The 24,676-nt window shown below is 38.9% G+C and overlaps 1 protein-coding gene across 1 annotated transcript in view; it reads right to left on the reverse strand.

Moving 5' to 3' along the window:
- RALA (RAS like proto-oncogene A) overlaps positions 1-21,486 on the reverse strand; it is an 82,627-nt gene extending 61,141 nt beyond the window's left edge. Inside the window, exon 1 of the mRNA XM_058570647.1 lies at positions 21,265-21,486. The gene's annotated coding sequence lies outside the window, so the exon portion shown is untranslated. The remainder of the gene's footprint in view (positions 1-21,264) is intronic.
- Between the last annotated feature and the right edge of the window lie 3,190 nt (positions 21,487-24,676).

Consider the following 24,676-nt stretch of genomic DNA (forward strand, 5'->3'; position numbering starts at 1 on the left):
CCACACATATACGGACAGCTAATTTTCGACAAAGGTGCTAAGAACATGCAATGGAGAAAGGAAAGTCTCTTCAATAAATGGTGTTGGGGAAACTGGACAGCCACATGCAAAAGAATGAAAGTGGACCATGTGCTATCGCCATTCACAAAAATTAACTCAAAATGGATCAAAGACCTGAAGGTGAGACCTGAAACTATAAAACTCATAGAAGAAAATATAGGCAACACACTATTTGACATTGGTTTTAAAGGAATCTTTTCGGATGACATGCCTACCCAGACTAGGGAAACTAAAGAAAAAATAAACAAGTGGGACTTTATCAGACTAAAGAGCTTTTATAAGACAAATGAAACCAGAATCAAGATGAACAAACAACCAACCAGCTGGGAGAGAATATTTGCAAAACATACATCTGACAAGGGGTTGATCTCCATAATATATAAAGAACTCACACAATTGAACAACAAAAAAACAAACAACCCCATCAAAAAATGGGCAGAGGAAATGAACAGACACTTCTCCAAGGAAGATATACAGATGGCCAATAGGCACATGAAAAGATGCTCAACATCACTAATCATCAGGGAAATGCAAATCAAAACAACACTAAGATACCACCTCACGCCCGTTAGAATGGCTATAATCACCAAGACAAAAAACAACAAATGTTGGAGAGGATGTGGAGAAACAGGAACCCTCATACACAGCTGGTGGGAATGCAAATTGGTGCAGCCTCTATGGAAAACGGTATGGAGATTCCTCAAAGAATTAAAAGTAGAGATGCCCTATGTTCCAGCCATCCCACTACTGGGAATCTATCCAACGCACCTGAAATCAACAATCCAAAGAGGCTTATGCACCCCTATGTTCATTGCAGCATTATTCACCATAGCCAAGAAGTGGAAGCAACCTAAGTGTCCCTCGACTGACGATTGGATTAAGAAAATGTGGTATATATATACAATGGAATACTACTCAGCCATAAAAAAAGACAAAATCGTCCCATTTGCAACAATATGGATGGGCCTGGAGCGTATTATGTTAAGTGAAATAAGCCAGAAAGAGAAAGACAAACACTGTATGATCTCACTCATATGTGGAATATAAACCAACACATGGACAGAGAAAACTGGACTGTGGTTACCCGGGAAGTGGGGGTGGGGGGTGGGCACAAGGGGTGAAGGGAGTCATATATGGGGTGATGGACAAACAAAAATGTACAACCCAAAATTTCACAATGTTAGAAACCATTAAAACATCAATAAAAAAAAAAAAAACAAGATTTTTGTAATAGACCATGTAAATGAACCCTCGAAAGTTATGTAACATGTCCAAGGTCATACAGGTAATAAATGGCTGAGCCAGAATTCAAATACAGGTCTATGAAACTCCAAACCTACATTATTTCCAATATACTCTATGCCAAAAGTTTTAGTTACAAGGACACAACAAATCTGGGACAGCCACAGATGCCGAAGGAATCTTTTGATCAGAGACACGACTATCTAGACTCTGCCTCTAGTATATTTACAAAAATCATCTTCATAGCTGAGCCATAGGTCATTATGAAGGATAGTTCCAGAATTCACAGAATAAGCCCCATAAGGACAGAGGCTATGTAGATTTCCTACTACAAAGAATCTGCTCTAAGCTGTTATATTTCTTAACACAAACTAATAGATATTCCTGCGTATTTTTAAAAGAAAGGAAGCTGAAATGTGTGGATGAATGCCTACTGTCTTCTAAAATTTTACAGTATTTATTTATCAAAATGACCCTATAAGGCAAGCATCAGATAGATGAAAAAAACTAGACGCAGAGGACTGTGCAAAGGATTACGTATCTTCAACATTAACAACCAGCTGAGTGGAGATGTGAATCGAGTCCATCTGTTTCCAACTGCTACTGCTCGCATCTACTTGGATGTTCAGACAACTCAAACTCAAAATGATTAAACAACCTGTTCTTTCTCCTACATTCCCCATTTCAATGGCATCATCTTCCCCTTAACCTCAGGTACCCACACCAGAAACTTCAGTTATTCTTGATGCCTCCTCCTTAATTTTTCATGTGCAATTAACCACTCAAGTCCTATATATTCCACCTCCTTAGTATTTCAAATCCAGCTGCTTTTCTGAACTCTCCTGACTCAATTTAGGACATCATCATATTAGCCTGAATTATTCTGAGTCATATTATCCCAGCTTGATAGCTTGACCCCTTCTAATGCATTCTCTAGAACAGTGATCTTGAGAGCAGGCTTATATGCACTCCAGGATGAATATAAAATGAGCCACTGGAGTATGGGAAAATATTAGAACTTGTCTTTACACATGTTTCTAGTCTTAAAAAATGAGAAAGAAATTAAGCTTTACTAATAGCCAACATATTGACCGACACTGGCATCCTCACTGCGTCCTTGTCAAATGGATACAGCATTTGTGGAGTCTGAGAAGTCCTAAGAGAACAGTGGGCATACTGAGAGAGGTGGAGAGTGGTGCTCTCACTGTTCATCTACCTTCAGGACATTCAAGTATATTTTAGTTTGCATTACCCAGGTAGCTAGATTTATAAATATCATCTAAGTTTTACCTAAAACATCCTTACAAAATAGACAATTTAATAAGATTCCCGAAAAGAAATCGTGAATTGAAGAGATTCCTGCAAAGCGCAGGTGAGCAACAAGACAATGGAGCTTTAACTTATTTTCCCTCCTAGTACAAGCTCTTTATCAGCCTCATGGAAGAAAATAATGACAAAGTAATCACATCTGAGAAGAAGCAGGCCAAACTGAAAAGGAACTGTTTGTAATATGGATTTACATATCAAATTCTCTATTAGTTAGGTTTAGCTCTGGCTGCTAATGACAGAAAACCCAAAATAACAGTCAAAAAATAGAAATTAATGAGGCCGGCCCGGTGGCGCAAGCGGTTAAGTGCACGCGCTCCGCTGTGGCGGCCCAGGGTTCGCTGGTTCGGATCCCAGGTGCACACCGACGCACTGCTTGGCAAGCCGTGCTGTGGCGGTGTCCCATATAAAGTGGAGGAAGATGGGCACAGATGTTAGCCCAGGGCCGTCTTCCTCAGCAAAAAAAGAGGAGGATTGGCGGATGTTAGCACAGGGCTGATCTCCTCACACACACACACACACACACAAAAATAGAAATTAATTTCCCCAATGATACAAGTACATGGAGACAGGCAATCCAGGGCTGATACCGTGGCTCCAAAATTATCAAGCAACCAGCATGCTTCCAGTTCTTTAGAGTGTTTCCCTTCAGTATGTTTAAGGTATGCAACCCTCTCCTACTTGAACAGCCCTTTCTGGAAGTTTCACAAATCATTTCTACTTGATCTCATTGGCCAGAAGTTAGTCACCTGGCCACAGTTGATTGTAAGGGAGACTGGGATATGTAGTCTTTATTCTGGGTAGTCGCATGATCTGCCAATATCTGGAAGGTTCTTTTGCAAAAAGGGAACACTGAGACCAGCCATCTCCAACATATGTTGAAAACAATAAACCTCATTGTTGTTCCTTAGGGTGTTACTCAATAGCCACAATATCAAAAGACAAAAAGGTCTAAAAATTGAAGTTTTTTCCAAGTAAATTTGATACAAACTGATTTGAGGCAAAACCTGACCTGAATAGATAAGAGACTATTTGTATTATTTATTTATCCCACTCAGTATGAATAGTCATATATTTTGCAACAGAAATATTATTATTTTATTAAAGAGTACTGCACTAAATTATGTAATATTTAGTATATGCATGAAATTATCTTTCTTAAATTCTAAGAATTCTGAATCCTAAAATACATCAGGCACAGGAGGTTTTACATAAAGGATTATGGAACTGTAGTATGAAACAATCAGAATTATTAAGGCATTCAAAAACTAAGTATCCAGACAAGAAAACCTCCATGTTTTTTAGTCATCTTTAAAGTACTAATGCAATACTGACTCAAACCTTCATACAATTTCTCTGAACTTAGTAAGTATTCAGGAGCATCTACAGAAGCTTCTTACTTAATAATAAAATTCACATTATACTCCATTAACATTTGTGCTTCCTTCCATGGTAAAAATTGCTAAAATAACATGCAGAAAACAAAGGCAAAATTAAAATGCATTACACAAAGGTTTTAGGTAACAAGATTCTTATACAGGTAGACGAAAGTACAAACGTTTCTAAGATGTGTCAGCTAAAATATTTTCTGGATTCTAGAATAATATAATGCACAAGAACCACTTTTTATTCACTAAAAAGAAAGAGGTACCAGAGAAGATATTCTTCAAAGTAAATTACTTCTTTCATAAAAACAATGTGCTACATGGAAAAACTACGTAAATATATCCCTGATGGAGCTATTTGAATGAAGAAAAGAAGGACTCTAGGGTAAGCACATAGAGATATACCACATTTGAAATTTATTCCCTGCATAATTCACATTTATCATAACAAAACTGAAACAGGAAATACACAAAATGTTATGATGTCATTATTATGGTTCAATTTATAAAAATAAGACCTTTAAAATATAGAAGTGAAGAAATGGAGGGACCATATCCCCACTCATTTTGTGACACCAACATAATCTTGATATGAAAACCTGAAAAGGACAAGAAAATTACAGGCCAATCTATAATGAACATAGATGCAAAACATTAAAATATTGGCAGACAAAACCCACTGAGATATAAAAAAGTTAATATATCATGATCCAATTGGATTTATTCGAGGAATACAAGATTGGCTTATACATTCACAAATCAATATAATTCACAAAAAGGGAGAAATCATACAATCATCTCAACAGATGTAAAAAAAATGCATCTGATAAAACTTAACATTCACTCATGAGAAAATTCTTAGTAAACTAGAAACAGAAGGGAACATCTTTAAATTGATAAATAATATTTATAAAAACTTTACTTTGATGAAATAGTAAATTTTTTCCCCATAAGATAAGGAATAAGACAAGAATGTTCATTATCATCACTTCCAGTCAATAATGTCCTGGAGATTCTTGTCAGTGCAATAAGGCAAGAACAAGAAATAAAAGGTAAAAGATTGGATACGAAAAAGCAAAACTGAGGTTATTCATAGGCAACATTCCAAAAGAATCAAATTATCAATATTAACAAGTGAATTTAGCAAAATTGCTAGAAATAAGGCCCTAACTTAAAACCTTATAATTCTATATATAAAAAGTAACTACTGAATCAAGAACCTAAATGTAAGACCTAAAACAATAAAACTCTTAGAAGAAAACATAGGACAGAAGTTTCAAGACACTGGATTTGATAATGACTTCTCAGATCTGATGCCCAAGGCACAGGTAACAAAAGAAAAAAATGGGCAAACTGGACTTCACGAAAACTAAGAAAATTTTGTGCATCAAAATATGCTATCAACAGAGCAAAAAGGAAATCCATAGAATGGGCGAAAATATTTGCAAATAATATATCTGATAAGGGATTAATATCCAGAATATATAGAGAACTCCTAAAACTCAAGAAAAAAAACACAAACAAGCTGGTTGAAAAATAGGCAAATGACTTGAACAGACATTTCTACAAAGAAGATAAATGAATGGCCAATAAGCACACGAAAAAACGTTCAACATCACTATCATTAGGGAAATGCAAATCAAAACTATAATGAGATACCACCTCATACCCATTAGGATAGCTACTATCAAAAAAAACAGAAAACAAGTGTGGCAAGGATGTGGAGAAATTGGAACCCTAGTGACACTGTTGGTGGGAATGTAAAATGGTACAGCCACTGTGGAAAACAGTATGGAAGTTCCTGAAAAAATTAAAAATAAGAGTTACCATAAGATCCAGCAATTCCACTTCTAGGTACATACCCAAAAGAATTAAAGCAGGATCTTGAAGAGAGATCTGTACACTCACATTCCTAGTAGCATTATTCACAATAGATAAAGCATGGAAGTGACCAAAGTGTCCATGGATTTTTGGTGGATTTTTTTCCATTTGATGAATGGATAAGCAAAATGTGGAATATACATACAATGGAATATTATTTAGCCTTAAAAAGCAAGGAAATTCTGCAATGTGCTGCAACATGGATGAACCTTGAGGACATTATGCTAAGTTAAATAAGTCAGTCACAAAAAGACAATTACTATATGATTCCACTTATTTGAGGTACTTAGTGTAGTCAATCATAAAGACAGAATAAATCATAAAGACAAAGTATAATGGTGGTTACCAGAGGCTAAGGGGAGGGGAGAAGGGGGAGTTATTGTTTAACGAGTATAGAGTTTCAGTTTTACAAGATGAAAAGAGTTACGAGGGAAAAAAAAAAAAGAGTTATGGGGACGGATGGTGGTGATGGTTGCACAACAATGTGAATGTATTTACTACTACTAAACTGTACACTTAAAAATGGTTAAGATGCGTGCCCACCCGGTGGCGTAGTAGTTAAGTTCACGTGCTCCGCTTTGGGGGCCCAGGGTTCACAGGTTCGGATCCTGGGTGCAGACCTATGCACCGCTCATCAAGCCATGCTGTGGCAGAGTCCCACACATAAAATAGAGGAAGATGGGTGTAGATGTTGGCTCAGGGACAATCTCCCTCACCCAAAAAAAAAAAAAACAAGTTAAGGTGGTAAATGTTAAGTGTATTTTACCAGAAAAAAGGTGGAAACAAACAAAAAAAGTAATTACATGGAATTATAAAATAAAAATTTAATAAAATATGTACACAACTACATTAGTTGTTAATTGCCATATAAAAAATTACCCTAAAACTTAGTGGCTTAAATAATAAACACGATCTTAGTATGAGCAGCTTGGCTAGGTAGTTCTAGTTCAGGGACTCTTCTGAGGTTGTAGTCAAGATGTCAGCAGACTGCAGTCATCTGAAGGCTTAAATGGAGCTGGAGGATAAGTTCCTCACCACATGGGCCTCTCCACTGGGCTGCTTGAATGTCCTCATAACATGACAACTGGCTTCCTCCAGATGAGTAATCTAAGAAAGCAAGGCAGAAGCCACAATGTCTTTTATGACCTAGTCTTGCAAGTCACACAATGTCATTTTGTCAGCCCAGTAACGGAACTGAACCATACACAAGTGTGTGAATACTAAGAAGCCAAGATCTTTGGTGGGCATTTTGGAGGATGGCAACCACAAAGAAGTTTACATAGAAACCTGTAAAGTGTTGATGAGAAAATTTAAAGATGACCTAAATAATGCTTTAGGTCATGTTTATGGATTGGATCACTCAACTACTGTAAAAATGTCAATCCTCCCCAAATATTTCTCTAGATTCAATGCAATCCCAATAAAAATCCCAGCAGGGTTTTTTGTGGAAACCGGTAAGTTGATTTTAAAATTTGCATGGAAATGCTAATACTGAGAACATCCAAGACAATTCTGAAGAACAGCATCAAAGTATGCAGGGGTTGTTGGCAAACTAGGCTGCCTGGGGTTTTTTCCTGTAATAAATTGATTTTATTTACTTTTTTAGGGGGGAGGGGTGAGGAAGATTAGCCCTGGGCTAACACCTGTGCCAATCTTCCTCCATTTTGTATGTGGGACACTGCCACAGCATGGCTCGATGAGCAGTGCGTAGGTCTGCGCCCAGTATCCAAACCCGCAAAACCTGGGCTGCCAAAGCAAAGCATGCGAACTTAACTACTATGCCACCAGGCCAGCCCAATTTTATTTACTTTTAATGATACATTTTTTTTAATGTTGAACCAATCTCAAATTCATAGAAAACTTGCAAGTACAATACAAAAAAGTTTTTTCTCTGAGCCATTTTGAGAGTAAGTTACTGATATGATGCTCCACCTCATCTGAACACCTTTGTGTTTATTTTCAACAAACATAATCTCCTACAGACCATAATACAGCCATCACCAATGAGAAATAAACATTAACACATTCCAACCACAGAATCCTCAAACAGTTTCCAAGATTCTGCACTGAGTTAGAATCATGTGTTGCATTTAGTTGTCACATCTCTTTGGTCTCCTTAAGTCTGAAACAATTCCTCATACTTTCTTTGACTTTCATGAACTTGACAATTTTGAAGATGAGTGGCCAATTATTTTGTAGAATGTCCCTCAATTAGGTTTTATCTGATGATTAGATTCAAATTATGCAAAAGTGATGCCGTTTCTTCTGTCTGCATTTCTTTTTAACAGACTTTATTTAAAGCAGTTTTAGGTTCAGAGCAAAATGTCTCTTTCTGTAAATAAAGTTTTATTGGGACACAGCCACTCCCATCTGTTTACGTATTACCTATGGCTGCTTTCTATTTACAACAGCTGAGGTAAGTAGTTGTAACAGAGACCATATGGCCTGCAAGGCCTGCAAAATAACATTTTTATTTTTGGCCCTTTAAGAAAACATTTGCTGGGCCGGCCCGTGGCTTAGCAGTTAAGTGCGCGCACTCTGCTACTGGCGGCCCGGGTTCGGATCCCGGGCGCGCACCGACGCACCGCTTCTCCGGCCATGCTGAGGCCGCGTCCCACATACAGCAACTAGAAGGATGTGCAACTACGACATACAGCTATCTACTGGGGCTTTGGCGGAAAAATAAATAAATAAAATTAAAAAAAAAAAAAAGAAGAAAGGATTGGCTTTCTAAAAAAAAAGGAAAACATTTGCTGACGGCTACTCTATTGACTATCAAGACTTATTACAAAGCTACATTAATTAAGATAGTGTGGTATTAGTGAATGAAAAGACCAGGAAATGGCAAGCTTTTACTGTTATAAATGTAAATGTGTAAAATGTGTTCACTTTAAAAGATAATCTCACCCAAATACCAACTTGAAAATTAATTTCTAATCTATTTAAATCTACAGTTTCACTGGATTTTGAAAACATTTATTAAAAACACACAAAAAAGGGAATACATTTTGATGATTCTGCCAGAAATGACTGACATCAGGGAAAACGGAAATCAGCAAGACAAATTTCATTAAAAATCTGTCCTTAATTGTTGGACAAAATTGAAAACTGAGCACTATTATTAAGGAAACACAACCAACAACATAATTCTCCATTTTGATCAACATATCTTTATAAGGGATCTAATTCAACTATGACAGCCATTAAAACAAATATAAAACAGACAATCTAAAGCCAGGCCTTCGAATCACCATATCACAAGATGTTATTAACCTCCCCTAGAATGAAGACTCCCTGTGAGCAGAAATTTTTGTATATTTTATCGTCTACTGTACCCCTAGCACCTGGAAGAGGGCCTAGATAACTATTATTTTTTATTTTTTTACAGCTTTATTGGGATATAATTGACAAATAGAAATTGTATATATTTAAGGTGTACAACATGATGATTTTAACATACTATTTATTGGTTCATACATGAATGAACCAAGACTTTCAAAAGTTATAATAAAGCATTCAACTACACTGCTCTCACTAAACAATGTTTAAGTGTAAACAAAATATTTTTATAATATTAAAAATAAAAATTTTAAATTTAAAACAGCTTATATAGCCTCTCATTATTTTCTAATTTATATTTTATGATTTATAACGTACATCATATAACTCCACAGTAGTACATGTACATGATTTAAAAGTAAATATACCCATGAAAGTTTCTATAATTCTATACTGATGGGGCACATGATCAAAAAAGACTACTCCTTTGCAGCAGAGGTACTCAAAGTGTAACTAGTTCATGACTAGGACAGAACAAATTTGAGAGTATACATTTAGAAACTTATAGAACTTGACAGAGTAATTTTATGTCTGTTCAATCTAATTTCTAAAATGGGCTTGTTTTCTGTCTTTTTATAATTTCATTCTTCTAGTAGTTCATTTTTATTATATTTTACAAAGTTATCAGTCTGTTAACTATGGAAAATTTTAAAAACAGTCCTTCACCAGAGATAATTTCAGAAGCACTGCTGCAAATAACAGTCAAAGGCAAACCCGATCAGAATGCTTCCTCAATTTTTTCGATGGCTCCCAAGGGCCTGAGACGAGGCGCTTAATGATTTGCCTACCACCCTCCCAACCGTCTCCTAACAGGCTCTTCTCGCTTTCCCCTCCTCACCTGTCAGGAATACACCACACTCATTCTAAATTCATGGCATGAATTTTATTCCCTGCTCCTGAACACTCAACGAACAATTCAACCTGATTCATCTCCTTCGCCAAACTCCTACTCATCCACATTGTGGGCACTTCTGGAAAGCTCTCCCTGCTCCTTAAGCCTAGGTTACGTGCCTGTCCCTTGTATGTGTCTAGCACAGTGCCTGTGATAATATTTCATACTGACATTAGGTTGAAAAAAAGAGTCCTGAGTTCTGAACTCAAATGATGTTACAATTATAATCTCAATATTGTAAACCAAAGAGCACTCCACATTTTTAAGGTTTAGGAAAGTCATCAAAAAGTCTAGTTGTATAATACTTATTAATTTATCTACATAAGGAAACAGCAAAAAGTAATTTATAAGTAGAAATTGGGTTTCCTATATTTTGCACAAATCTGTCAGGTGATAACATTCTACACTGCACGACAAAACTGTTCTTAATACGAAGTTACTAAAATTTCACTGAAAATATACATAAGCTTACGATTTTACAGTTCTCAATGGTAATAATGCTCTGACAAGGATTACTGCTAGGTTTTAAACAACCAAAAAAAGACCCCATAAATATTCCGGCACTACATTTTAACTAATCTTTTTTGGTTGAAGAACAAATTGTCAATATTTGTATCAAAGATTTAAAGATGTAATAAAATTAGAGGCAGTTTAAAGTCGTAAGAATAAAGGGCAGTAGTTCTTTGACTACTTACAGCAGAACAGCAACCAAATGAACGGCTGGGGTTTGGAGAAAAATAGGATGAAGGATGAAACCTAAAGTATTTCTGGAGTAATACAATCTTCTTTTATTTCCTAATCTAAAAGAAAGCAATTGGTAACTAGATAATTCAAAATGTACTCACATACATTTTTACATGAAAATTTAAACTATGTTTTGCTTAGCCTAATAACAGCATTCTCTAAATATTTAACAACTGATAGCAGGGGACATGGACCAGAATGTGCTACAACACAGAGGGAAGTCAAATTGTGATAAACCTTAACACATACAGGATGGGAAATCCTCGGTAATTCAGCCAAGGTTAAAAGAAATGATAAATTCTAATTGTACAGACTACCTCCCCAAATCAATCATCAGTGAATGAATACCTACTATTTACTGAGTACCTTACTATACTTAGTGCTTAACATACACACATTAAAAAATTAATAATCAGGGAAATTTTCCAACAAGACGATAATCAATGAGAAACAAGCAATTCAGCCACCAGATGTAGTATTTGGGTAGGACAGTATTTTAATTTTCAAGTTGTATTCCACAAAGATTTTGAGTTCAGAATTCTATCTGTGTCACAAATTCCTCAGCTTAACCGAATAATTTATTTATTTATTTTTTTTGTGAGGAACATCAGGCCTGAGCTAACATCCATGCTAATCCTCCTCTTTTTTGCTGAGGAAGAGCGGCTCTGAGCTAACATCTATTGCCAATCCTCCTCCTTTTTTTTTTCCCCAAAGCCCCAGTAGATAGTTGTACGTCATAGTTGCACATCCTTCTAGTTGCTGTATGTGGGACGTGGCCTCAGCATGGCCGGAGAAGCGGTGCGTTGGTGCGCGCCCGGGATCGGAACCCGGGCCGCCAGCAGCGGAGCGCGCGCACTTAACCGCTAAGCCACGGGGCGGCCCTTAACCGAATAATTTTTTAAAAATTTCTTGATAATCCAGACTCATAACGATCAATTATTATTCTGTTCTCAGAGGCTATTATGAATTCAGGGCAGTTTCCCCTGGATTCAGTAGCCCTAGAATGTGGAATTGTGAATTCTTCTATCATCATTTTATAGTCTTTCTGCCTCTTGCCTTGCTTTCATAGTTGACCCTCACTGACCAGGCCCCCCTACATGCAGCCTTCAGCAGCATCCCTTCATCCCTAAAAATTGTTTGGAAGCAAATTACCAGGCTTACTGTAATTAGAAATAAAGTAAGAGTAAGTAGGTTCTGCATGATGGCCTAATTATTCTCTTGAGCATCAGAGGCATAATAGCCTTTAGTGTTAGGACCTCACATTTCTACTTTGGATGCTCAAAGGTATGTTGTTTTTAAACTTCACTTCCTAATTCTTAATGGTGTAGCCTTCAGGTTCCTCATCTTCTACCTCAAAAGGTTGCATGTGGATGATTAAACGGAAATAACGAATCTGAAATTGCTTAGGTCAGGGCCTGGCGACAGAAGGAAATCTATACATTCCAGTAATTTCCTCCTCCCTCTTTAAGTGTGTTTCATATTTTAAGTTGTAAAATTTGGCCTCCAAATAAGTGAATGTTACTGTATTATTTTTAGAAGCTTGTCATCAGGATGGTTAGGAACTAAGTAAAGAAACGAGGGATGTATGGCCTGAACAGGCAGACACTTGGGAAGATGGCAAGGGAGCTGTATGACTGCCATCTTCAATTATTTGAAACAAGATATATGTAAAATGACTATTTTCAGTTCTGTCAACAGATGCACTGTTTAACAAGGGCTCAAAAACATGTTTGTGTACTAAGCGCGTCTCCAGAGAGCAAACGAGGAACAAAAGAAGTCACAGGATAACAGACTTCAGTTCAAAACAAGGATGGATTTTTAAATTAAAACATCCCAACATGATGCAGATTTCCACAACATCACTAGAAGTGTAAAAGCAATGGCTAGTGGCTGGGTACTTTTGAGGGTATTTTTATAAAGGGTGGAAGAATATACTAGATGACCTTTTAAGACCCATTCTAACTCTATGAGAGCTGATACGTTTTACACAGACTGTCCAAAACCACAAATTCTCATTTCTGTTTTTAATTTTCACACTGAAAATAAACCCTGAGGAGTACTGGAGGAGAATAGAAGCAATACAAGAGCCACACAGTATCCAAAGTTATTTGTTCAACTTCATGATAGAATTTACATATCAGTTGTATCTGTCTATTAAGACTTTAGATAAGAAACACTCCAAGTGGTAAAAATTATTTCCTTTTTTGAGCAGGAAAATCACAACTACATCAATAGCACTGTCACCATCACCACACACATCATACAACTAATGTCACAAAAAGGAACTGGGAACTATCCTTACTTTCAAAAAAAATCACTTCAAAGATGAATCATATAACATATGGACACTGACAGAGCTTGAGAATCCAAGTAACTGAAAGAAGAGAGGAAGGAAATTAATTATAAAAAATTGATTTCAGCAATCTGTAGGAATGTAGGAACTCCAAGACAGTTGGATACAACCCACACTCAGAGAGCTAAAGAAAACTACATAAAAGAATGCTCCACAGAAGTGCAGAAACATCAGCCATAGTGATCAAGTTGTTATCATTGTTAAATGCAGGGCGTCCTCACCACCATGGGAGGTGGGAAGAGGTATGTGGAATGCTTTAGCTGAAACCCAACATCACGTTTGTTTAAACAAGAAAAAGTGCTACTAGTAAAGGCTAATTTAGAGCTAAAATTAACCAGATAACAAATGTAATTTTTCCAAATATTCTAGATATTAACTTTCTATTCATTACTTTTGGTTTAATCTCATAAAAGTGGACAAAAAAAATGACATGAAGCCCCTAAAAAGGCAGACATATGACTTGTCTGCCCAGCACCCTTTCCTCTAGAGGGAACCTCCCTCTCCTTACTGCGTTACAACAGGACTGTAGATCAGAACGCTCCACCGCCCTCAAAAGCAGGGCAAGAGACCCAGACCAGGCAGAGTATGACATTCTGTGGACTTTTCCGGTACGGCTAGTGAGGAAGACTGGCTCCTTCCGCTGAGCTGGGAAGAACTAAATCTGGAGATCAAGGCAGTCACCACATGAAGAGAGTCTGCCAGCAGAATGAAGAAAGAAACAGAGGTGAGGAAGGAAGAGAAAAACAGCAAAACTCTGTTTTGCTTAAGATAGCCTAAACTGGATTTCTGGCCCTTGCAACTGAAAGAGCTCTGTTACCTACAGTATCTCTATTTGCTTCTAGTGGTTCAGAAGGAAGTTTCTCACCGCTTAACTGCGGAACGAAAATGAAGGTGACCATCACTGTCTTTAATTATTGACTCTGCTTCAGTACTAGACATGTGGAAGAATTAAGAGCAGAAGATTTAACTGTTATTCCAACCCTCCAAAAAAGCCTCAAAACAAATTAGAAAAATTAAGCAAGGCTCATGGTTAACATCATTACAAAAAAAAACAGCACTCTCTGGGAGAAAAATCTTTGCAAATCACATGCCTGATAAAGCACTTGTATCTGGAATACACAAAGAACTCTTACAACTTAACAATGAGAAGACAAAGAACCCAATTAAAAAAAAAAGAGCAAAAGATCTGAGTAGACCCTTCACCAAAGAAAATATATCAATGGCTAATAAGCACATGAAAAGATGCTCAACACCATTAGCCATCAGAGAAATGCAAATTAAAACCACAATGAGATACCATTTTATACCCACTAGATTGGCTATAATAATTAAAAAAAAAAAAGAAAAGACTGTAACAAGGTCTTTACAAATGAATTCTGGAGAAAGAATTGCCTCAAAGCCAGATTATCCAGGCCTTACAAACTTTTCTAGAACCACCCCACATCTGTACACTCTAGGCCAGTCCCATGGATGAACTCACCTAATTACAAACCTGCCATGCCATATGACCTATAAACCCAAAGACCCAGGCCATAACCACATCAGTACAAGGTGAGCCTAATTCATCTGCAAAGTACAGAAACCACTAAGACTGTGAAAGCCTTAGATTTTCATAGACCTATGGCACTTTAGCCTAGAGGTCACCCTGTAGCATCCATGACTGGCCGAGTGAAGACCACAATGAAGTTTGGAAGAATTATGTGGAGAAGCAGCAACAAAACTCAGGACTGGTTGTATGAACTGGAAAACCACGGAGCAGTCCTTACCTTGCTGATCCTTGTACTTTGCTGCTGCCCACTAGGAAGTCAATCTTTCCTGCCTCTCACTACATCCATTTCCATTAAGTATCTCTTACTTAATGACAGTGAAGGACTGCAGTTTTTGAAAGGCATTTCCATAGCTAAACTAATGTACAAATGTATATCTTTGTATATCTGCAGAGAAGATAATATAATAAAGCAATCAGCATCTCTATTAAAGACACTGTTATACTGTTCACTTAACATTGTTCTGGAGAGGAGCCGGCCCCATGGTTTAGCGGTTAAGTGCGCGCTCCGCTGCTGGCGGCCCGGGTTCGGGTCCCGGGTGCGCACTGAGGCACCACTTCTCCGGCCATGCTGAGGCCGTGTCCCACATACAGCAACTAGAAGGACGTGCAACTATGACGTACAACTATCTACTGGGGCTTTGGGGGGAAAAAAAGAAGGAGGATTGGCAATAGATGTTAGCTCAGAGCCGGTCTTCCTCAGCAAAAAGAGGAGGATTAGCATGGATGTTAGCTCAGGGCTGATCTTCCTCACAAAAAAAAAACAACATTGTTCTGGAGATATTAATGTAATTAGATAAGCTTAACAATTAGAGGCATAAACATTGGAAAAGAAGGGGATAAAATCTCTACTTACAGGTGACATGATAGTATATTTAGGCCTAAGAGATGCAATGATAAAAGTAACTCGAACAATAAAAATTCAGCAAAATTGCAGGAAAACTGCAGAAATCAGCAATATTCATGTACATGAATATTAATCAGTTAGAAGACACAATGCATAAGAAATCTCTATTTATAACAGCAACAAAAGAAGATAAAATACTTGGGAATAAAGTTAACAAGGAATGTTCAAAACTTATACAAAGAAAACTACAAGCCATTCCTCAAAGATACAAAAGTAGATTTAAGAAAATGAAAAGACATCACTTGTTCTAGGTTAAGACGTCTCAACACCATCAAGATATCAGTTCTCTCTAAATTAAATCATAAGTTTAATGTGATTCAAATAAAAATAACAATGAGCTTTTTAATGGACTTAGACAAACTGATGCTAAAGTTCATATGGAAAATAAAACATGCAAAAAAAGACTAAAAATTATTTAGAAAGTAGGCAAATAACATGAATAATTAATTTTAAAAATGTAAAAATGTCCCTTAAATATATGAAAAAATGTTCAATTCACTTGTAATAAGAGAAATATAAATTCAAACTACACTGAGATACCATTTCTCGCCTATTAGATTGGCAGAAATTCAAACTCTTCACAATATACTCTTGGTGAGGCCGTGGCACCCTTACACACTGCTGGTGGGAATTCAAAATAGGACAGTTCCACAGGGAGAGGAATTTGGCAATATCTAACAAATCTTATATATGCATTTATCCTGCAGATATAACTCTAATACTACAAGGATACATGTATGCAAACTTTTTCATTATAACGTCATTTGTAATTGGAAAATATTGGCAATTACTTAAATGTCCAAGTAAAGGAGACTGTCTGAATAAACCATGGTACATAAAATAGAGTATATGCAGTTAAGAATGAAAGTTATTTATTTTATGTGTAGTATTTTTTTCAAATAGCTACAAAATTCTTAGGACATAAATACTTAAATTGTTTGCACCTAACTATTCAATAAATTAAACCATTAGGTGTTTCTTTTGACCTAGGGATGCTGTGAAAAAATTACTGATATAATAAGGGTGCCATTAACTGAGAAAGTTTGGGAACTTTTGATAAAGGCTGGTGAAGGCTTTTAAGAGCGTTATGTATGTGTGTAGTTATGAGGTTACTGTGGACTGTGGTCAACAAAATTTACAACAGGCTAATGAAGACATGGCCCATAGTATAGGTAAGGGCTGCGATAGATTTTATGGCAGCACAGAAGAGGAGCAACTAGCCCAGCCTTGAAAGTTTGTTTCTTGGGGTTTTTTTTTGAGGGATGGGGTTGAGAGAAAGAATCTAATCAAGATACAAATTTTAGAGAGGTATAACCTAAGCTGAGTTCTGAAAGACCAGTAGGTGTACACTAGACTGGGGGAAGGAGTGGCGGCTAGAATTACAGAAGAGATGGGGGACTGAGAAAATGCTAGGACTCCAGAAGCTTGGTACTGCTGGAACTGAATATTATGGAAGAAAAGAGATGAGGCTAGAGTTAGGTAAGGAGTAGATCTTGAAGGTTTTGTATATAAGATGAAGGATAAAAGGAGCCTGGATTTTATTAATGGGCAAGAAGGAGCCGAGAAAGGGTTTTAAACAGGGGAGTATCATGATTGCTCTAATCAAGTGAGGAGAAAAGATTAGAGGGGGAGTTAACAAGCTGCTTCAGTAATTTAGAATAGATCTAGACAGAGCAGCTGAACTGAGCATGTGCAATCACTCTGTAGTGTGGCAACCTCCATTTTCAATGGATTACTGTGTTGGCTACTGAAGTGCCTAAGAAAGCAGAGATGCTGTGGCTTAGACGACCACAATCAAGGTCTCTGTGGAAACTGGGGATCTTCACCCCACCTTCACAATGCATCTGGGAGTAGAAGTCATTTCATAATCTTGCTGTGTTTTAGTCTCCAAGTCAACATTGTCAAACCCTGATATTTAGTTTCAATAAGTGAATTCAGCAATGAAACTGGATCCCCCACCTCAAGGAGATTATGTGTCAAGCATTATGTCTATTGCATCTAATACAGGACTCTAGCTGTGAAGGCCTTTAAGAATAGTATAATATTTTAGGGAAGCTTGCTTTTTTGCTTATACAGACTATCCTCTTGATCTTGAGGAATTGAGCCTTCTTCACCTTCAGGTATAATTAAATCAAAGATGCAAATTTTCTTCTAAAATTTACTCATACGTCTTTTAAAAACCCACAGAGCTTCAATTTAATTTTTTTCTATACTGTAACCAAATCCTTATGAGTGCAACAGGGTCATAAGAAAGGTGTCTTAGAGCTAAAGAAAAAACAAAGCATAACTCTTACTAATAGGGCTAGATAATGAGCTGTTTTTTACTTAGAGCTATATACTTTTTTTTTTTACCAAGAGATGAACACATCCTTCAAATTAAGCACATTTAAAAGTGCATTTTCTTTTTAAAGAGTGCACAGGCTTGGAAAGAGTGAAGAGCACTCTACTGGCACTGAACAGCAATTAGACCTTTACAAGAATTCCATCACCTTTAATCCTCCATACTAAACCCAAAGAGAAAATGATATATGGTCTGAAATGGTTAAAAACAAACCCAGAACACCTTAGCTTCTTTTACCATTCTTCCCTTTGCCCTAAAACCTCTCCCTCATCTCCTCTAGCGAAACAAAGGACTAAAAAACAAGATGATTTCAAGGAAAGGTCACTATAAATAGGTTTCCGAGAGTCCTCTCAAATCGAAAATACTTCAGAGGTAAAAAGCAGTAATCAAACAGCAGAGTTGAGTTCCTAATACTCTACTCTTCCAGGACACCTACATGAGCAATGTCCAACCATTTTTTCATCACAGCACACGCAGAAGGTGATAACACAGTATTTGTAGGCACACTGGAGATAAAGAGAAGAGTGGCTACTGCCCGAGGCCACCTGGCCAGGGAGGCTGGTAACCTCACACCTCATTTGATGGCCAAGAGTGCTGAGGAGATAAGCATCCTCACTTTCCTGAATCTCAGCTCAACCAGAATCAAGTTCTTCCTCTGCCTTTTAGGATTAATTGCAATACCCAATGCTCTCAGAAATCATTACTTTCAAATCCAGACTCTACTATACACTAGCTGCCTAGCCTCTGGCAAATAACTTCACTTAACCTTTTTAAAGTATGGAAAAATTACCTATTTGGCAGAGGTATTGTGGAGATGAGAAATAACGTAAGTAAAGTTCTTATCACAGTGCTTGGCAGACAACATATGAAGACTATTATTACCAAGAGGATTGCTGAATTAAAAAAGAGAACTCTGACCACTGTATGGTGGTAATGTCACTAAAATAAGAAATTGCAGGTTTCCCTTTCCTTAGCGTCTAAGAATTAAAACAATTTATAAAACAATGGAAACTATAAACTGTCTCCCTACTTCTTCAAAAATCATAATCTTTTTCCTCATTAATATTCACAGCCTCTCATTCCAGTATTTTAAAAGTGTTGTCCTTACCACCCATCTACTAAGGATTACAGGTGCATATTACACTGATACAGACATATGTATGAAGTGATACTGGTACATTTATTTATGTCCTGAGCTTGGAAAAGCAGTGCAGGACCACCACCAGACATCTGGAGAGGAAAGAAGTTATCAGCACTTTTTTATTTGGACCTCCCTAAAGTGAAAATAACCTAACAATCTACAGACAAACATTATTCCTTCACACAAATGGCAGACAAGATTCTTTCCTATAATTAGCCCTTTTTTTCCTGAAAGCCCTATGAAGAAAGCGTTGTATGAAGAACTACTTCAAAATAAACGATACAGATAACAGCACACTCAGCAGACAGACGAAAGAACAGCATCTGGATCTCTGAAAAGAAATGTGGAAGTGGCTACTGGTAAATCATCCCAAGGTCATATAAGGATGTCAAAGGACTTCACGCACTCCTGGGAAAAAAGAGCCAACTATAAGCAATTCTGTGAGGTACCATGCCTTCCAAACAACAGTAACTCCCAATTTTGTCTTTTTGATTAAGATAGGATATGGTTATCAACTGCAAACATAAACTCACTATCACCAGGAAATCTCTTCTTGATAACCTAGACAAACATGCTCAAGTAGTAAAACATTTAACACTGGAAAACAAGTTATTATAATGCTTAATCACAATATCACAAATATAATTTTAACCTTTCAGGGGAGTATAAAGTTTTGGAAGGAGGGCAAAGGATTCTTCTTGAATTGTCCTTTGACCATGCTAAAGAACAGAAAGACACAGAAAAGTATGTACCAAGAAACCGAACAAAAACACAGACAAACAGAAAAACCCTAGCCCAACAAAATAAATGACTCCTGGAAGGCAACTGTGAGATCACCTACACAATCATTCAACTCTGAAGAAACGTAGGAATAACTTCAATGTTCTGGGCACATCGCATGGAAACACAGGTATGAATAAGACATGGCTCCCGCCCTGAAGAAACTGAAGAAATTTCAAATTGTAAAAATAATGTTTTCAGAGTCACAAGAGTCATTTTATAACAATATTGTTTTAATGGAGACAGAAAAACAAACTAATAAGATACATTTAAATACATTAATAAAAATAAGCTAAAAGGAATGTCTTCGGCTATGAGTTTACTAACGAAATTTGTTATCCAATTTTTGAAACATGATTAAAGTTGTAATTTACTTTCAGGACGAGAATGAACTTATGACACATGTTTTATTTATAAAGGTTTCCCACACACACGCCAACCACAATTTGTAAATTAGGTGCTTTTCAGCTTGACACTTAGGGCGTGGCAATGGAGTTCTCACACAATCTCAATGACACTGGGATGAGCTCTCACAAGTCCGGACATTCAGGTTTCCAGCAAAGGCCAGTTAACTCCCTAATTTTCCCTAAACCTTGCAACAACACTGCCCCCTCTCTGCGCCATCACCCCCGCCCACTTACATATACCCAGGCTAAAGCATACGAATCACATCTTCCACTTCTGGAAAACCTTCAGGAACGAACCACGGAGCAAACACCTCCTCACTCGAAATATCTATATTCTCTTCCTCGTTTTAGAGGCTGGATTATCCGAATATGGGCTAAACCTGTGCAAGAGCATAGGCCCGGCTATTCAGTTTAGTGTGGAGCTTCTAATGACTTCAGTCTGAAAAAACCATTCCTTTAACTGGCACAAAACCCTGGAGGAGATGCTTAAAAAGCAACTGCTCTAGTACAGGCAAGGATTGGAGGAAAGGGAAGAAGGGGAGAGGGGCGGAGTGAGGCGCCGGGACTGCGGCGACGGGTTCCCCCAGGTCGCGGGCACCGCCCAAGCGGGACCTCGGCGCGGCGGGCCAGAGATGCGAAGTGACCTTCCGACGAGGCCAACTCGAGGGAGTGCCCGGCTGGGGGACCTCGCCGCCGCCGCCTGCTCTCGGCAGTGCACACGCCCGACAGCGGCGAACACGGCGCCCCGGATTCCAGCCCGGGCTCGTCCCGCAGCTCGTCCCCGGCCAGAACGCAGGATGTGCAATCTCGGCGTCCGGGCCCTGTGCCTGGGCCTCGGCCCGCCGCCGCCCGGACACACCCCCGCCGCCGCCCCGGCAGCCCCGACCCCTCCCGGGGCAGCCCGGGCGGGCATCACTCACCTGCACCGCAAGCCGGTCTGCCGCCCCGCGGGCTCCGCAAGCCGCGGCTGAGCTAGTTCCCACCGGAGAGTGCTCCGCCCTTGTCGTCTGGGCGGCTCCGCGCCGGGACCGGCAGAAGGAGGAGTCCGACGGGTGGCGGCGGAGGCTCGGCGGCAGGAGGAGGAGGAGAACTTCGGACGCTCAGCTCTCGGGAGATACACCCTCCTCCTGACCGCTCTGCAGCAGCCGCCGCAGATCACTTCCGGGGCGCCGGGGAACGGGGCGGGGCCCGCTGGGGAGCAACTTCCTGTGTGCCGGCGGAGAGGAGGGTGTTGGGGGCCGGGTCTGGAGAACAATGGCTGGGAGGCTGTGGGCTATCTGGCTTCCACCCTCTGCGTGCTGAGGGCGGGCTGCGCTGCCTTTCGGGTGGCCCCACCCCTGGCTCTCTGCTCCTGGCGAGGTGTAGTCACTTCCCGGGGGCTTGGGAGTGGCCGCGGGCCTCGCGGAGATTCCCGGATCTCGGCGTCGGCGCCGCGACGACCTTGTTTCTCTTCTGGGGACCCGGAGGGGGTTCCTGGGAGAAGGAGGGGAGAGCAGAGGCCGCCATCTTGCTTCCAGGGGGTAGCCCCTTCTCCCGAGGCGTCCTAGGATGGGGCCCGCTCCGTCCTGTCGCCAGGGTTCTCCAGAGCGGCGTCGGCGACGTGGCTCGTCGCGGACCGAATCCTTGGAGATGGGTCAGTGGCCCGCCCTGGCTAGAGGGTCTCGGTGGCTACCCTGGGCCTCATTTCTAACCGCTGATCCCTGTAGAGCTCGTCTCCGCGGATGGTCTGGGATCCTTTTCTGAGGGGGCTCAGCGCCCTCGGACACTGCAGGTCTGGTGTCTGGTATGGCGCTGAAATCATCCTGTGGCCCCATCCCGTGATTTGGTACTTTAAAATAGAAGTAGTTCCACTAAATCGGTTGCTTTATTTAAATCTTTCCACAGGTTCGAAATAGATCGTTTGCCTACCATCCGTTAGCAGCTGCAGTCTTATTTCTTGACATTTATTTATTCCCTTATCTCCCCCCCCCCCAATTGAGTACTAACTCCGTGCTTGGCACAACCCATTCAAGAAATGCCCAGTCTAATGGACAGACGTGAAAGCAAATAATAGTGATTAGAAGTAGGGTATAGTAAGGTATACGGAGGAAAGAATGGATGACTTGACTAACTCTGCGTTAGATTTTAAAGATAAATTAGGGGTTTTTCCAGCACAAAAATAGGTGGGATGGCAAATCCAGACCCTAACAAAAAGGACATGCAGCACAGGGACAAATAATGTGTGCTGGGAATTCTGAGTAGTAAGTACAGGACTTAAAATTTCAAGACTGGGTTGCTGAAAAAGATGAATCTGGATAGAAAGAAACTATCTTTCATGCATTGGTTGGGCAATGAATAGAGGAATGACCCTGGACAGATTTGCTATTTAAGCTGTTGCTGGACGACAGATTAGTTGAGGGGAGGAGCAGGGCCTCAGCGAGCTTATAGACAAAGCAAAAAGGAAAAGGATAAGGACCATTATGTGAGTGGCAGTGGGCATCCAAAGAAGATGGATTCCTAAAATATTCAGGATGCCAAATTAACATTGTGATAATTGATTGCTGGGAACAGGTGCTGGGTAAGAGAATAGAATGGCAATAATGATGCTTTGTTTTGTTTTGGGGGGAGGATAAAGGTGTATTTTACCAAATGCTATAAGGAAGGGTTGGGATGGGATGGGGGAGGGGGTGCAGAAAATGAGGGCCATTTTGGACCTGGTGAGTTTGAAGTACCAGTGGTGCTGTCTAATGGCAGTTGCTTATGGATCTAGAGCTTTGGGGAGGATCTGGGCTGAAGTTAGAACACCACAGGCTTGTATTACCGCATCCAAGCCAACTGCAGTCTCACTTCATTGAGCACAGTTTCAAAACCACTTCTCCTTTCCCCCTGCCTTTTCTTGGGAAAATTGCTGAAATATTAAATTAGAAATCCTCATGTAGTGATATATGCCGATCCACAGGCTAATACTCAAATGCTGATGGTCTTCTAAGGGCCATAAAGGTCAAGCTTACAAGAAACTGAATGTGACAATGGTAACTAGTATAGCATCATAAACTTGTAAAATGAAATATTATTATGTTATTTTAATTAAAAGATTTATTTAATCATTGACAATAGATAGCTTAGTTTAAACTGGCCACAGACGAAGGATTGAGGATTGATAGGTTGCACAAATATCTGTTGAAAGGAGAACTAGGAGTTGGATGACTTCAAGAAAAGTGAGCAATGGGAACACAAAGACAACCTCAAGTTCTTTAGTCAGCCTGTCTCATCTGCTTCTAGATTGTTCACAGCTATGCCAACCTCACTTAAAGCAGTCAGAAATAGGGTGGATCATTTTGAGTACAGGCTTCAGAAAGCCACAAATAGCAAAAGCCCTATAAATAATAGCTACAGCTGCAAACCAAAGACTAATTATTAGTTTTTATTCTATCTTCCTGTATGGCAGCATTTTTGAACACAAAAAATGAGGAACTCCCACTTACCTTTAGTTCTTAGATTATTCAAATACATTATTCTCAATTTTCCTAGACTAGAAATACATTTAGGTGTATTAAACAACCATATAATAAATAATATATGAACTAGAAATGAGAACAATGATCTTGAGTCCCTTTTTTGTTCTTTATTCACTGTATGACCCTAGCAAAGTCACAACCTCTCTATGCCCCAGTTTCTTTGACTGTAAAATAAAGATAATAACTTTACCAGCCTGCCCCACAGAGCTATTGTAAGAAATAATAAATTAATCCTTTAAAGCTCTTCCAGGTACTTGGATGAAAGGACATAATTGTAAGTACATATTATTAATAATTAGCACTAATACCCAGTAGAACTCATGAGCATTCCTAAATTTGCTGCCTGGGCAACTCAAAGAACGTGAAGGATTCTGCTTTAAAATACACTTAGATTTCTTGACTTGTATGTTTAATTTTTATTATTTCTGATCAAACCTTATGTATTAACAAATATAGTATGAGTAAAAAGTACAAAGAGAGAAGTTCTAGTAACTACAATTCTTACGTTCGCTGCTACTTATAGCTAATAGATGCTTGTAGGGGAAGTATAAGGTAGGTATGCTTTGGTCAGAATCATGTTTTAGAGTTAATGATTAGTCTACTGCATTCATTTAACTGGAATTTTCTGTTAAAAGCATTACTCATGTCTCTGTAGAATAGTAAGAATTTTACATGCAGTTACATGTTTGTCTGAAACATAAAGGTGACCATTCCTGTGAATCTTCTGTCATTCTCATCATTGTTTAATCAGAAACACAAAATAAAACATATAATCCTGTGAGGTTTTTTCCATTGTCTATCCCTAAGGTAGATGAAATTTTGCCCATTAGATTGG

This window comes from Diceros bicornis, chromosome 3, assembly GCF_020826845.1.
Source record: "Diceros bicornis minor isolate mBicDic1 chromosome 3, mDicBic1.mat.cur, whole genome shotgun sequence".
NCBI classification, from domain to species: Eukaryota; Metazoa; Chordata; class Mammalia; order Perissodactyla; family Rhinocerotidae; genus Diceros; species Diceros bicornis.